At 44.4% G+C, this 16,044-nt stretch overlaps 1 long non-coding RNA gene across 1 annotated transcript in view; it reads right to left on the minus strand.

Annotated features, from left to right (window-relative positions):
• Positions 1-401: 401 nt before the first annotated feature.
• The window catches only part of LOC132814823 (uncharacterized), a 36,067-nt gene continuing 20,424 nt past the window's right edge, over positions 402-16,044 (minus strand). The window contains exons 3-4 of the long non-coding RNA XR_009644513.1: positions 14,162-14,296; positions 402-533 (exon numbers count right to left, since the gene is read on the minus strand). This is a non-coding gene — a long non-coding RNA (uncharacterized LOC132814823). The remainder of the gene's footprint in view (positions 534-14,161; positions 14,297-16,044) is intronic.

Consider the following 16,044-nt stretch of genomic DNA (forward strand, 5'->3'; position numbering starts at 1 on the left):
TCTGCAGTCCTTGTTTCTACCTTATTGAAGGAGGAGATTACCGAGATAAGGCATATTGTAGACACTGAACAAAGTTACAGGGGTTGGGATGGTCATCTGGAATGCAGTACATTTCAAATATGTGTAGGGACTATCGGGAAGGGAGGAGGTTACAGTCATAGGATCTGTTACAGGAATTAAAAATTATTGAAGACACTGGACTACAAGACATGCCATAGATACAGTATTGCAGAGTAGTGAGCTTTAATATAACAGAAGTTGCATTGGGGCGGTGATTGAGTCTGAGGTGTGTGTGTACTGTGCTCGCCTCCAGCACTGTATCTATGTCATGTTGTGTTAACAGATGTTTGGAGCCCTCTCATTGTTCTTTGCTCTGTGCACTGTGGGGGGCCTTACCTCACTACAGGATTTATTGAAGGCTCCAGATCTCCCTGCCCTTTGTCTCCCTCTGGCAGACCAACTGCGTTCAATGTGGTGATGGACAATCCACCCCGCAGCTGGGAAGGCTATTGAGTCAGGACTTTCCTGAGTACCTACAGAAGACAGAGAAATAGACAGAATGGGAAATTAAACAGATGCAGTGATGGTTACACATGGCGAATGGCACTGAGTCCCACAGAGATCTGTAAAATGGAGCGATATTAAGTAATAGTCCCACATTGCTGGAAGATGTCAGGATCACACAGTCATGTTGGAAGAATGGGTTTAGCTTCATGATGCCCTTGTATCAGTGCTCAGGGATGAGCAGATGAAGTGATGCCCTAGTGCTATTATTGTGAGAGAATGTATCCAAAACCACAGCTAATGTTCAGGGGAGACAGGTTTGAATCCCGCCATCTGAAAAGGAGACATTTGAAATCAATAATTTTAAAAACAATTATTAACAATCCACTAATAAGTATGAAACCATTCTGAAGTACAACAAATCCAAACACTTGTCCTTTAGATACGAACATCTGCCCATCCTGTCCTGGTCTGCATGATAATACCCACAGCAAAGTGTTTGCCTCTCAATTACCCTCTGAAATGGCCGAGCCAGTTACTCAGTTCAGGGGATTCTAGGATTGAGCAAGAAAGGCTGGTCAGTCAGAGACACCACATCCCCTACCTGATTTTAAAATGAAAGCTACCAGGATGGTCCCCCTGGAACTGTGCTGGGACCTGTGCCCTGGCCAATCATGTTGGTAGGTTATTGGATAGGGCATTAAACTGGCAGAGAGGATGCAGGTGAAAGGAGGTTTCCAAATCCAAAGGGAAAAGGTGAAGCAATGGAACAGCATGGGAATGTGGCTGAAGACAAACAGAAAGGAACAGGATGGGACAGAGTTTAACTAAAATTGTACATCAGCAAATAGATTTGTGACAGAAAATTGTGGAAGAGAGGATATTATGTTTTTTTTTGAATGGACAATGTTGCTGCAATAAGGTGAATGGATTTGTGACACAGATATAAAAGTGATTTAGACACCAGGGAGACATGGATACAGGGTGAACAAAAAATATTCAGTGGTTCGTAATCCTGTGCAAACTCAGGCAAAATGGGCAACGCTAACAATAATGGATAACAAAGGCATTACAGAGAAAGCATTTGGCCGCAGATCATGAAGTAGAGTCAGTCTGAATGTAAACTCTGCCTACTACTTGCCAAGGACACAAGCAGCAGTTTTAGCCACCAGACAGCATTCCATTGCTCATCACTGCATTAAACAGGAACTCATTGGAATTTTTTAACAAAGGTATTGTGATAATTTTGGAAAACTTTAATATTTGTATAATCTGGGACAATCACACGGACAACATTGATATTGGAAGTGGAGTTCGGTTAATTTTTTTCAGTGTTTCTTTGAAAAACACATTGTGCAACTGTTAAGGGACATAACTATCGCAGAGCGACCATGTAATGAAACTTAGTGAATGAGTAATGTCACCTGCAGAGATCCTTCGGGAAATTGTGATAAAATACAGTTTAAAGAAATATAAAGTTTTAAAGTGAATCACAGAAAGAACAAGCTACAACTAGAGTTTGAGAGGAAAACTGAACAAGGTAAACAGGCTAAACAGACTGAAATATGTGTCTGAAAATGAACAGTGGAAAACATTTGTAGGAACAATGCAAAGTACTCAACAAAAGAACGTTCGATTGAAAAAGTAAAATCCTCAGCAAGAAACTCCCACTGATCCCTCACTCAGGACAAAAGGGATCATACTAGATTATGAGGCTGAGAAGATCACCATAAAGTCCTGAAGTGAGAGTGTGTTTTAGGAGTAAATGTTCATGGATTGCAATGGGTCTGCTCACAGGAGCAGGGCTGTGGGAAGGGGAACCTTGGTCAGGGTTCATTGACACAATAGGAACAGGGAGAGGTGAAGGTGCTGGAGGTGGTGAGAGTGTTACAGAGAGTGGTCTGGGTGTTACAAAGCCAGTCTGAATTGCTGCAGCTGGAGGGGTTTGCAGAGGTAGGGAGGGACATAGGTATTTTTATATATTCATTCATGGGGTGTGGGTGTCACTGCCTGGAACAACGTTCTTTGTCCCCACTGCTAATTACCCAGAGGGTAGCTCAGAGTCAGCCATATTGCTGTGGGTTTGGAGTCAGGTTAGAATGTCAGATGTCCTTCACTAGAGGAGGTTAGTGAACTAGATGAGTTCTTCCTACTGATCAACAATGTTTTTTACTGTGGCCCCACCAATGTCTTTTACAGCCACAACATGACATCCCAACTCTTACGCTTAATGCTCTCCCGAATGAAGATAACCACACCAAACGCCTGCTTCACCAGCCTGTCTACCTGTGACACCACTTTCAAAGAACTGTGTACCTGGGTCACTGGATCTCTGACTGAAAACACCACCCAGGGCCCGAACAATAACTGTACAAGTCCCACCCTGGTTTGTTTCACCAAAATGGAACACTTCACATTTATCTAATTAAACTCCATCTGCTATTTTTCAGCCCACTATCCCAGCAGAACTGTTCATCCTGTTGTATCATAGATAACCTTCTTCACTGTCCACTTTACCACCAATGTCAGTGTCACCCAAGAAGCTTAGTTACCAGGAAACCAATATTCCCATCCAAACCATTTATCCAAATGACAAACAACAGTGGACCCACTACACCGCTGGTCACATGTCTCCAGTCAGAAACACAACATGTCTCCCATCACCCTCTGTCTCCTACCATCAAGCCAATTTTGTATCCAGTTCACTAGCTCCTCCTGAATGCCATATCCTTTTACACTGATCTGAGTTTATCACCCAGTATACCAGACAGAACACAGAACGCAGAACAGTACAGCCCAAGACCCTTCGGCCATGATTTCATGCCAACCTTTTATCCAACTGTAAGAACAAAGTAAACTACATACCCTTCATTTCACTATTATCCACATGTTATCCAAGAGTCTATTAAATGTCCCGAATGTGTATAATTTTACTACCACCACTGGCAGTGCATTCCAACCACCTACCATTCTCTACCCGCTTATCCATCCTCCATTCACCTTAAAATTATACCGCCTTGTAATAACCATTTATTCCATAGGAGGAAATGTCTCTGACTATTCACTCTCTCTCTGTGCCTCTTATCAACTTGTTCACCTCCACAAAGTCAGCCCGCTCCCTTCTTCACTCCAATGAAAAAAGCCTTAGCTCCCTCAACCTTTCTTTGTAAGAACTGCCCTCCAGTCCAGGCAGCATCCTGGTAAATCTCGGGTGTACGCTCGCTAAAACTTGCACATCCTTCCTGTAAACAGGGACCAGAACTGAACACAATATTCCAAGTGTGGTCTCACCAGGATGCTATAAAGATGCAGTAACACCTCACGGCTCTTACAATCAATCCCCTTCTTAGGGAAGCCAACACAACATATGCCTTTTTAACAACCCTACCAACGTGCGTGGCTATTTTGAGGGATCAATGGACATGGACCCCATGGTCTCTCTGTTCTTCCACACTGCCAAGCATTCTGCCTTTCACCCTGTATCCTGCATTCAAATTCCACCTTCCAGAATGAATCACTTCACATTTTTCCAGATTGGACTCCATCTGCCACTCCCAGCCCAGCTCTGCGTCCTGTCAATGTCCCACTGCAACCTACAACAGCCCTCCACATTCCCCATCACTCCATCAACCGTCATGCGATTGGCAAACGTACTAACCCACAATCCGAGTCATTGACAAAAATCACAAAGAACAGAGTGCCAGAGCCGATTGTTACAGAACCCCACTGGTCACTGAGCTCCAGGCTCAATACTGTCCATCTGCTGCCACCCTCTGTCTTCTCTGGGCCATCCAATCCTGTATCCAGACAGACAGATTTCCCTGTATCCCAATCATCCTTCTTTTCTGCATGAGCCATCATCGTATTCTGTCATATCCTCAAAGAATTCAATAAGGTTTGTGAGGCATGACCTGTCCCTCACAAACCCATGCTGACTGTCTCTAATTAGACCATAGAACATAGAACAGTAGAGCACAGAACAGGCCCTTCAGTCCACCATGTTGTGCCGACCATTGATCCTCATGTATGCACCCTCAAATTTCTGTGACCATATGCATATCCAGGAGTCTCTTAAATGTCCCCAATGACCTTGCTTCCACAACTGCTGCTGGCAACGCATTCCATGCTCTCAGAACTCTGTGTAAATAACCCGCCTCTGACATCCCCTCTATACTTTCCTCCAACAGCTTAAAACTATGACCCCTCATGTTAGTCATTTCTGCCCTGGGAAATAGTCTCTGACTATCGACTCTATCTATGTCTCTCATTATCTTGTATACCTCAATTAGGTCCCCTCTCCTCCTCCTTTCGTCCAATGAAAAAAGTCTGCTCTCAGTCAACCTCTCCTCATAAGATAAACCTTCCAGTCCAGGCAGCATTCTGGTAAACCTCCTCTGAACCCTCTCCAAAGCATCCACATCTTTCCTATAATAGGGTGACCAGAATTGGATGCAGTATTCTAAGTGCGGTCTAACCAAAGTTTCCTAGAGCTACAACAAGATCTCACGACTCTTAAACTCAATCTCTCTGTTAATGAAAGCCAAAACACCATATGCTTTCTTAACAAACCCTGTCCACTTGGGTGGCCATTTTAAGGGATCTATGTACCTGCACCCAAAGATCCCTCTGTTCCTCCACACTGCCAAAAATCCTATCCTTAATCCTGTATTCAGCTTTCAAATTCGACCTACCAAAATGCATCACCTCACATTTATCCAGGTTGAACTCCATCTGCCACCTTTCAGCCCATCTCTGTATCTTGTCAATGTCCAGCTGCAGCCTACAACAGCCCTCTATACTTTCAACGACACCTCCAATCTTTGTGTTATCTAAAAACTTGCTGACCCATCCTTCAATGCCCTCATCCAAGTCATTAATAAACATTACAAACAGTTGGAATGCTACGAGTGATTGCGGAGTTTACAGGGATAAGGCTGTTGGTAGGACAGGGCTCCATTACACAGACAGGGACTGTTTTTGGCAGCTGAGTAGGTTACAGAGATAAAGAGTTTTGTAACATCTGGTGGAACAAACTGAGATATGGAGGGTCATCGTGACTGAAGATGTTTAAAGATCTAGGAAGGCTTAGGCTCTGGGGGTTATTTAGACATGGAGGCTGTGGAATCTGGGTTCGTTTTTGAGAGATTGGGGTGGCAAGTTTGGTTGGAGACAGTTTCACAGATAAGGGAGCATAGCACAAACAGGAGGAAGTTCCTGCGGTAGGGAGGGTTCGAGTGGAGAGTGATGTTTACACAGATAGGGATGTAAGAGCTGGAGAAGGTTATGGAGATGCGTAACTGGATGGAGATACAGGAGGAGCTTACATTGACACGGTGGGTGATAGTGACGGGAGAATGTTACATAGTTAATGAGTCTTGTAGGAACAGGACCGGGTGAAACACAGGCATTGGAGTGGGATCTACAGATCGGGAGTGTAGCAGGGACCTGACAGGATAACACAGATAGGGATGCTGGTAGGGACTCCACAGACTGATGGCGTTTTAGGGACTGGAAGAGGTTATGTGCACAGGGAGGGCTGTAAGACTGCAGGAGCTCATAGAGAGTTGAAGATTTGGAGCAGTTCACAGAGGGAGGGTTCTCCAACAGGAGTAGGTTACAGACAGTGAGGGTTGTGTAGACTGAGAAAGTTAAAGAGAGGGGGAGTTTTCAGGTCCGGAAGAGATTACACTGACAGGGACAGTTGAAGATACTGAACAAAAAAGAACATGGAGAAGATTACACAGATAGGGAGGGATGTTGGGACTGAAGGTGAATACACACACGGAGGGTTGTATTGTTAGGCGGAGCTTAGAGGGATAGGGACTGGTGTCGGGATTTACACAGATAAGGAACGTTGTGTTTTTGGAGAAGGTTACACTGATGCAGACAGTGTTAGGGAGTGTTTAATGGACTACAGAAGAGCTCAGAGAGAATGTATTATGGGGAGTGGAGGAGATTACAGACACAGAGATGGCTGTCGGTTTGAAAAGAGTTTCTACAGATCCTCAGTGTTGTAAGGCTGGAGGGAGGTTACAATAATAAGGGTTACCTACACTTAATGACTTCTTTGATATGGAGAAAGTCTCAGAATGGGATTGTCAAAAGGAAATATAGACAGTTCAGATGAGTTTACAGAGATATAAATGTTTTTGGGGGTTTCACGATGGAACAGTGATTGGGAGTGATGTAACGAATGGCAATAATTTTAGGGATTATTCTAAAGGCAGGAAGTGGTGACAGCCATATCGATTGTGGTAAGGACTGGAGAAGCTTACCACGCCAAGGAGTGTTTTAGAGACTGTTGGAGACTCCACATATAAGGAGAGTATTGGGGATGGTTGACAGGACTGGGCAATAACCTGAATAGAATCTCCACAGTGTGGAAAAAGGCCATTTGGCCCAACAAATCCACATCAACCCTCTAAAGAGCATTCTAACCAGACCCATCCCTCTCCCTGTCCATTAAACACTGCCTTTCTCGTGGTGAACTCACCTAAACCACACTTGCCTGAATACTACAGTGAATTTCTGATGGCCAATCCACGTATCGTGCAAATGTTGGGCTATGGAAGGAAACCGGAGCACCCGAAGAAACCCACACAGTCAGAGGGGAGTACATGCAAAGACCACACAGACAGTCGGCCAAGGCTGGAATTGAAGCCAGGTTCCAGGCACAGTGAGGCTGATTATACAGAGCACTGCAGAGATTGGACTAGGTCACAAGTTCACAAGGGTCTCTTGGAACAGGAGAAGGTTACATAGATGGTGTCCATGAGAGGGACTAGAAGGAGTTAACACAATAGGGAAGGTTGTGGATTCTCTCTACAATTAGAGGTAGGGACAGTTGGGGAAACTGGATGAAGTTAGGCATACTCAGAGTTGTACACACTGGGTGAGGTTACTGAGTTAGCAAGGATTCTATGGACTGACTAAGGTTATGGACAGATGCAGTTGTGGGAATGTGAATTGTTGCAACAATTGAGAGGATATTTCAGGCACATTGATGCTTTTAGTGGCTGCAGGATGTTCGAGAGCTAAGAAGGCTCGTCCTGACTGGAGGTGATCAGAGGTAAGAAACATTGTACTGATGGGAGTTAGTCACAGAGACAGAGAAGATTGAAGAGAGAGAGAGGGCAAGGTTACAGATCTCAGGAGCTTTCAGGTGGCTTCACAATGTTACACAAAGGGAGGGTTGGCAGGAAACGCTGTAGGAACTGGAGGACTCTGTACAGACAGTGAGGTGAAATGGATGGTGGAAGGTTAGAGGTAATGAAGGTGCTGTAGGACAGGATGGAGGAGTGCTGCTGGGACTGGAGAAGGTTACAGTGACATCATGTGCTGGAGAGGCTGGAGGAAGGTACACAGGTGGGCAGGTCAGTAAGGGCTGGATGTTACAGACAGAGTGGGCTGTAGGTGCTGGACAAGATGACAAACGTAAGGATTTTTATAGTGTTTTGGTGATGGGGGTCATAACAGTTGGTTTCAAAGGCATTTTGGTAAAATATAAGGACAAGGCAGAGGTGAAGACGCCAAATTTGTGGAAGCCCCCTAATTGTTAGAATATCACTGTCACTGGGCATTATCATTATCACGAGACAGGATCTGGCAAACACAGACCGGGAGGAACTATTTGCAGTTGGGTTCATATTCAGAAAGAGGAAGTGCGTCAAAGTGATACAGGGAGAACTCAAGGCCAGTGTGTTCTGCGAAGAGTGATTGACAAAGGCAGTAACTCCAGTGAATACTGGTCAAGCGATATCCTGAGCTTGATAAAGGAAATACAATGCGATGAAAACAGGCAAAGACCGACCAACGTATAGAGAGTGCAAGGGGATCCTTAAAATGATGGGCAAATAATGGGCATGAAATATCCTTTTCAGATACTGTTAAGGAGAGGCCACAATGTGTTTAATGAGTACAGTTAGAGGAAGACGATTCCCAGGTAAACAGCGAGGCTTGTTAGAAACCAAAGGGACAATCCGTGCATGGAGCCAGAGGAAGTAGGTAAGGTCTTCAATGAAATCTTCCCATCTGTATTGACACAGGAGAAAGGCATTGTAGTCGGGGATTTCAGTGGGGATGGTGAGGTTTTAGAACATGATAAGATGAATAAGGAGGAGGTATTAAATGTTTTCACAGGCATAAAGGTGGAGAAATCCCCAGTGCCTCATGAAATGTATCCCAAGTTGCTATGGGAAGGAAGGCTGGAGTTTGCTGGGGCCCTGGTGTATATTTTTAATACTTTGCTGGCCACAGGTAAAGTTCTGAAAGACTGGAGGATCGCTAATGCGGTTCCTTTGTTCAAGAAGGGCAGCAGAGATTGGCCAGATAATTACAGAGCAGATAGTCTGACAGCGGGGGTTGGGGGGGGGGGGGCGGTTATTGGGAACAATTGTGAGGATGAATCGACACTTGCAAAGGCAAAGATCACCTCGGCAGCGTCATCACGGATGTGGTAGAGGACGATACTGTCTGAGGAATTCAGTTCAGTTTTTTTGAAATGGTGTCTAAAAATATTGATGAGGGCAGTGCAGATGATGTGGTTTACATGGACTTGAATAAGACGGTTGACAAAATCCCTCATGGAAGGCTGGTTCAAATGTAAAGAGCCACAAGGCAAGTTCGCAAATTAGATACAAAATTAGCGGATACACTTCTTCATGTTTGAAATTCTTTCACCAGTGGGTGTACCACAGGGATCTGTGCAGGAACCATTGCTGGTTATTATGTACACTAATAACTTGGATGTGAAAGCATAACTTGTGGGCGGCACGGTGGCAGAGCGGTTAGCACTGCTGCCTCACAACACCTGAGACCCCGGGTTCAATTCCCGACTCAGGGTGCTCCGGTTTCCTCCAACAGTCACAAAGATGTGCGGGTTAGGTGAATTGGCCATGCTAAATTGCCCGTAGTGTTAGGTAAAAGGGGTAAATGTAGGGGTATAGGTGGGTTGTGCTTCGGCGGGTCGGTGTGGCTGCAGTCTGATATCGATCAGATGATAAACTGAGCAGAGTAATGGCAGATGTAGTTTACTTCTGATCACTGTGAGGTAATGCACTGTGGGAAGTCTCATAAGTGAAGGATATACATCATGAATGGTAGGTCCACCTGGAGTACTGAGGAACAAGGGACCTTGGTGGACAAGTCTCTGGATGTGTGAAGTTGTCAGCACATGTTGACAGGGTGGGGAAGACATCTGAACTGGGAGCAGGAGGGGGATCCACATCCTGGTGGGGCGAATTGTAGGAGCTGCTTGAGAGGATATAAACCAGTCTGGTAGGGTGTTGCATCTTAAACAGTCCTAAGGCCAGAAAGAAGATTGAGGCTGATGCACAAGTTAATGAGAACAATTTCAGCAGACAAGGCAAGCAAGAATATAGCAGGAAATGGGGAGAAACTGATGATTAACCTGCATTTATTTCAATACAACGGGCCTGACAGCTACGGAAGATAAACTGAGGGCATGGATTGGAACATGGGACTGGGACATTACAGTTATTACAGAAACAAAGCCGAGGGAGGGGCAGGGCTGTCAGCACATTGGTTCAAGGTGGAGATGCTACAGGAAGCATCAAAGGGTAGGCAAGAGAGGATGTGTGGTGGTGGGTTTTGATTGCATAAATCATCACAGCAAGATTTAGAGAGGATATTCCTGTGGGATTGCCCACTGAAGTTATGTTAGTGCAACTGAGAAATAAGAATGGGTCATCACTTTGATACGATTGTCCTACTGACCCCGAATAGTCTGTGGCAGACTGAGGAACAAATATATCAGGAGATCTCAAATATCAATCAGAATAATAGGGCTGTTATGGTTGGGGTTTTTCAACTTTCCAAACCTAGACTGGGACTGCCAGTGTTCAGCATTTGCAAGGGAGCAATTTGGTAATTATGTTCAAGAAATTCCCAAACAATATGTAAATGGTCTGAAAAGAGAAAGGGGCAAAGCCTGACCTTCCCTTGGGAAACAAGGTCGGGAAAGGGACTGATGTGTGAGTGGGAATGCATTTTGCCAAAATGACCACAATTCTCTTAGCTTAAGAATAAAGATGGAAAAGAACAGGTCTGGTCCACAAGTTCAAGGTATGAAATGGGACCAGACCAATCTTGACAGTATTAGACAGGAACTTTCAAAAGGTGATCAGGGAGTCTATTTGCAGGGAAAGGGAAGTCTGGCAACTGAGAATATTTTAAAAGTGAGATAAATTGAGCGATTAGCACCAGCATGTTCCTGTTTGTGTGCAGCTCAATGCTGACAGCATTCGGAAACACTGGCTGTCTATTGGACAAGGAAAAAGGGCATATTTCAGGTATCGCCAGCTGGATCAAGGGAATGCATGAGGATCAAGGGGCTGTAGGGATATACTTTGGGTGGAAATCAGGAATGCAGAAAGGGTACATGAAATAGCCTCGGCAGGAAAGGATAGGGAGAATGCAAAAGTGATTGTATAACTATATTGAGTAAAAGTGTAACTCGAAACAAAATAGTGTTCCTTAAGGATCAATGAGATCATTGATGTGTGGAACCGCAGGATATGGCTAGACTTTAAACACATTTTGTGACTCCAGAACTTACTGTTGACAAAGACTGGGGAACTCAGGGAACAAGAGTAATACGTTAGACCATATTTGGAGTTTGCTGCAATTCCAGTATCCCGCTATAGGAAGGAGGTTGGGAAGCTTGAAAGTGTTCAGAAAAGATTGACAAGATGTTGCCGGGGTTGTTGCTGAATAAGCTCGGGCTATTTTCACTGGAGCATCAGAGACTGAGGGGTGATCTGACAGAGGATTATCCATGAGGGATATGGATTGGGTAAGCATTCAAGGTCTTTTACCAGGGGTTGGGGAGTCCAAAACTAAAGGGCATATGTTTAAGGTTAAAGGGGGAAAGGTTTAAAAGGGACTGAAGGGTCAGCTTTTTTATGCACACGGTGATGTGTGTATGGAATGAGCTGAGGGAGAAGGTAACACATACTGAAACTATGACAACATTTAAGGGATGGATGGGTATGTGAATAATAAGGGTTTAGATGTACATAGGCCAAATGCTGATAAATGGGATGGACTTATTTAGATCTTCTGGTCAGCATGGATGAGTTGGATCGAAGGGTCTGTTTCCCTTGTACATCTCTATGGCTTGAAAAGAGGGCATGTTATAGAAGAGGTGGTGCTGGACGTTTTAAAACACAAAGGTATGGAAAGCCCCAGGACCTGATTACATGTATCACAGGGCATTATGGGATGTTAGGGAAGGAACTGTGGAGCCGCTAACAAAGGTATTTGTACCAATGACAGCCATGTGTGATGGGCTGGAAGGCTGGAGGGTGACAGAGTGGACAGTGAAGGAGGTTTGCTAAGATTACAAAGGGATCTTGATGATATGGGTGAATGAGCTGAAAAATTGCAGATGGACTTCAATCTGAATAAATGCAATATAATGCACTTGGTAAAACAAACAAAGGTAGAGCCGATACAATTACTGTTCGGACCTCAGTTAGTGTTTTAGAGCAGAGGGACCTCCGGGTTCAGGTACATAATTCTTGAAGTTTGCATCACAGGATGGATAAGACAGTGCTTGGCATGCCTGACTATTGCTCAGTCCATTGAATGGAGAATTTGGGACGTCATGTTGAGATTGCACAGACATTGGTGAGGCCTGTTCTGCAATACTCTGTCCAGTTCTGGTCGCCCAGTTATAGGGAGGATATTATTAAGCTGCAGGGGATTCAGAAGAGATTTACCAGGACGTTGCTGGGTATGGAAGGCTTGAGTTCTGCAAAATGGCTGGACAGGCTGAGTCTTTTTTCACTCGAGCCTGGAAGTTGAGACGTGATGTTATAAAAGTAAATTTTAAAAAATAAGGTATATAGATCGATTTAATGGTAATTGTCTTTAACACAGGATGGGGGACTCCCAAGAGGAGGGACCACGTCTTAAAGTTTAGAAGAGAGCAATGTTCAAAAAAAGACATGGGGGCAAATTGTTCCACAGACGGTGTTTTGATTGTGGAATGAACTTGCTGAAGAAGGGTGGATGTGGGTACAATGACAACGTTTAAAAGACAGAGATACTAAACAAGTATTTAGCATCAGCTTTTACTGTGGAAAAGGATATGGAAGATATAGAATGTCGGGAAATAGATAGTGACACCTTGCAAAATATCCATATTACAGACGAGCAAGTGTTGATGGCTTGAAATGCATAAAGGTGGGTAAATTCCCAAGACCTGATCAGGTGTACCCTCGAACTCTGTGGGAAGCGAGAGAAGTGATTACTGAGCCTCTTGCTGAGATATTTGTATAATCAATAGTCACAGGTGAGGTGCCGGAAGACTGGAGGTTGGTTAATGCGGTGCCATTGTTTAAGAAGAGTGGTAAGGACAAGCCGGGAATTATAGACCAGTGAGCCTGACCTCGGTGGTGGGCAAGTTGCTGGAGGGAATCCTGAAGGACAGGATGTACATGTAGTTGGAAAGGCAAGGACTGAATCGGGATAGTCAACATGGCTTTGTGCGTGGGAGATCATGCCTTACAAACTTGACTGAGTTTTTTGAATAAATAACAATAAGGATTGATGAGGGCTGAGCGGTAGATGTGATCTATATGGACTTCAGTAAGGCGTTCGACAAGGTTCCCTATGGGAGACTGGTTAGCAAGGTTAGATCTCATGGAATACAGGGAGAAGTAGCTATTTAGATACAGAACTGGCTCAAAGGTAGAAGACAGAGGGTAGTGGTGAGGGTTGCTTATCAGACTGGAGGACAGTGACCGGTGGAGTGTCACAAGGATTGGGCCTAAGAATGGTGAATAGCCAAGGGTAAGGGAGTCCAAAACTTGAGGGTACAAACTGGAGGTGAGAGAGCAAAGATTTAAAGAGGGAGCTGAGGGGCAACATTATCCACAGAGGATGGTGCACAGACAGAACCTTGTGCCAGGGGGCACATGGGAGAAACAAGAACAATGACAACATGGAAAAGACCTTTGGGCAGGAACATGGAGAGGGGAAGGTTTGAAGAGCTAAGGGCCAAACGCAGGCAAATGAGACTCATTCAGTATAGGAAACATGGGCAGCATTGACGAGTTGGACCACAGGTTCTGTTTCCGTGCTGTATCACTCTGTATCCAGGTAAAGAGGATTATAGTACGGAAGTAAAGCATGTTGTGGACACTGAAACAAGTTATAGTGAAAGGGATGGTAGTCTAAAATGCAGTACGTTTCAAATATGTGGAGGGTCTATCAGGAAGGGAGGAGGTTACAGGGACAGGAACTGTTATAGGAGTTAAAAATGACTGAAGACACCGGTGCACAAGCCATGCCACACATAGAGTGTTGCAGAGTAGTGAGTCTTAGTACAGTGTTGGAGGGAGAACACAGAACAGAAAGATCCCAGGCAGCATTCACAACATCTCGTCGGAGGCCTGCTTTCCCCTCTGTTGCCCTGATGCTCACTAAGACAGCACCGGTCTGGATTGATAATTATGAACTCCCCATGCTGTCTCAGTGCAACGTAAGTTAATGTAGACGTGGTGATTCAGCCAGGGGTGTTTCTGTACTGTACTGTACTTACCCTCCAGCACTGTATCTATGTCATGTCATGTTAGATGATGTTTGGAGCCCTCCCATTGCTCCCTGCTGTGTACACTGTGAGTGAACTTACCTCACTGCAGGATTTATTGAAGGCTCCAGATCTCTCTGCCCTTTGTCTCTCTGGCTGACCAATCAACTTCAATGAGGTGTTGGACGAGACACCCAGCAATTGGGAAGTCTATGGAGTCAGCACTTTCCTGAGTACCTACAGGAGACAGAAAAATAGACAGAATGGGGAATTAGACTGATGCAGTGAGGTTTACACATGGAGAATGGAAATGAACCCCACAGAGATCTGGAAAATCCCACTCCATCCCTGGTCTGCGCTGTTGCATCTCTCTGGAATGAAGAATTCTGTTCGCTCAGGATCTGGAGTAACTGCAAGAGAGGGAGGCTCTGACAGAGGCTGCAATTAGGGATACCAAAGGGAGAGAGACTGAATGATATCACCAGAGTGCTGGAAGACCTCAGGATCACACAGTCATGTTGGAAGAATGGGTTTAGCTTCATGATGCCCTGGTATCAGTGCTCAGGGATGAGCAACCACTGAGCAGGCGAATTGATGACCGAGTGGTATTACTGCGAGAGAATTTATCCAAAACTTCAGCTAATGTTCAGGGGAAGTGGGTTTTAATCTCACCATAAATAATTTTAAAAATAGTAATTAACAATCCATAAATAAATATGAAACCATTGCAGATGTTCAAAAACCCCAAACCCTTGTCCTTTAGATAAGGACATCTGCTCATCCTCACGTGGTCTGCACGACATCCCGACAGCAAAGTGTTTGCCTCTCAATTACCCTCTGAAATGGCCGAGCAAGTTACTCAGCTCAAGGGCAGCTCGGGCTGGGCAAGAAAGGCTGGTCAGCCAGAGATACCCACATCCCATACCTGATTTAATAAATAATCCATGAGGATGGTCCCCCTGGAACTGCGCTGGGGCCAGGGTTCGGGCCAATCATATCAGTAAGTTTATGGATGGGGCTTTCAACTGACAGAGAGGATGCCAGTGAAAGGAGCTTTCCAAATCCAAAGGGAAAAGGTGAAGAATGGGAGCAGTATGGGAATGTGGCAGAAGACAAGCAGAAAGGAACAGGATGGGACAGAGCTTAACTAAAACTGTACATCAGGGAATCGGTTTGTGACAGGAAATTATGGGAAAGAGTAAATTATGTTTTTTGAATGTCTCTTCAATAAGGTAGATTGATTTGTGACACCGAGATAAAAGAGGTTTAGACACCAGAGAGATGTGGTTACAGGGTGAACAAAAGGTGGACAGAAATAGTCAATGGATCACAACCTTGCGGAAATTCAGGCAAAATGGGTAACGCAAACAATAATGGGTAAGAAAGGCATTACAGAGAAAGCATTTGGTCTCAGATCATGAAGTGGAGTCAGTCTGAATGTAAATTCTGGCTACTACCTGCCAAGGACACAAGCAGAAGAACAGTTTTAGCTACCGAACAGCATTCCATTGCTCATCACTGCGTTACACAGGAACTCACTGGAATTTTTTTAAGAAACACATTGTGATAATTTTGGGAAACTTCAATATTCACATAATCTGGGACACTCACACTGACAACAGTGATATTGGAAGAGGAGTTCAGAGAATTTTTTTTCAGTGTTTTTTTGAATAACAAATTGTGCAATTGGTTAGGGATGTAACTGTCTCAGAGCGACCGTTGTGTGATCAAACTTAGTGGATGAGTAATGTCACCTGCAGAGATCCTCAGGGAAATTGTGATAAAATACAGTTTAAATAAATATAAAGTTTTAAAGTGAATCACAGAAAGGAAAAGCTACAACTAGAAACAAAAACAGCCAATTACTTGGGTTTGAGAGGAGAACTGACCAAGGTAAAGAGGCGAAACAGACTGAAATATGGGTCTGTAAATGAACAGTGGAAAATATTTGAAGGAACAGTGTAAATCACTCAACAAAATAAGAT

The sequence above is a fragment of the Hemiscyllium ocellatum genome, unplaced genomic scaffold, assembly GCF_020745735.1.
Source record: "Hemiscyllium ocellatum isolate sHemOce1 unplaced genomic scaffold, sHemOce1.pat.X.cur. scaffold_943_pat_ctg1, whole genome shotgun sequence".
Taxonomy (NCBI): Eukaryota; Metazoa; Chordata; class Chondrichthyes; order Orectolobiformes; family Hemiscylliidae; genus Hemiscyllium; species Hemiscyllium ocellatum.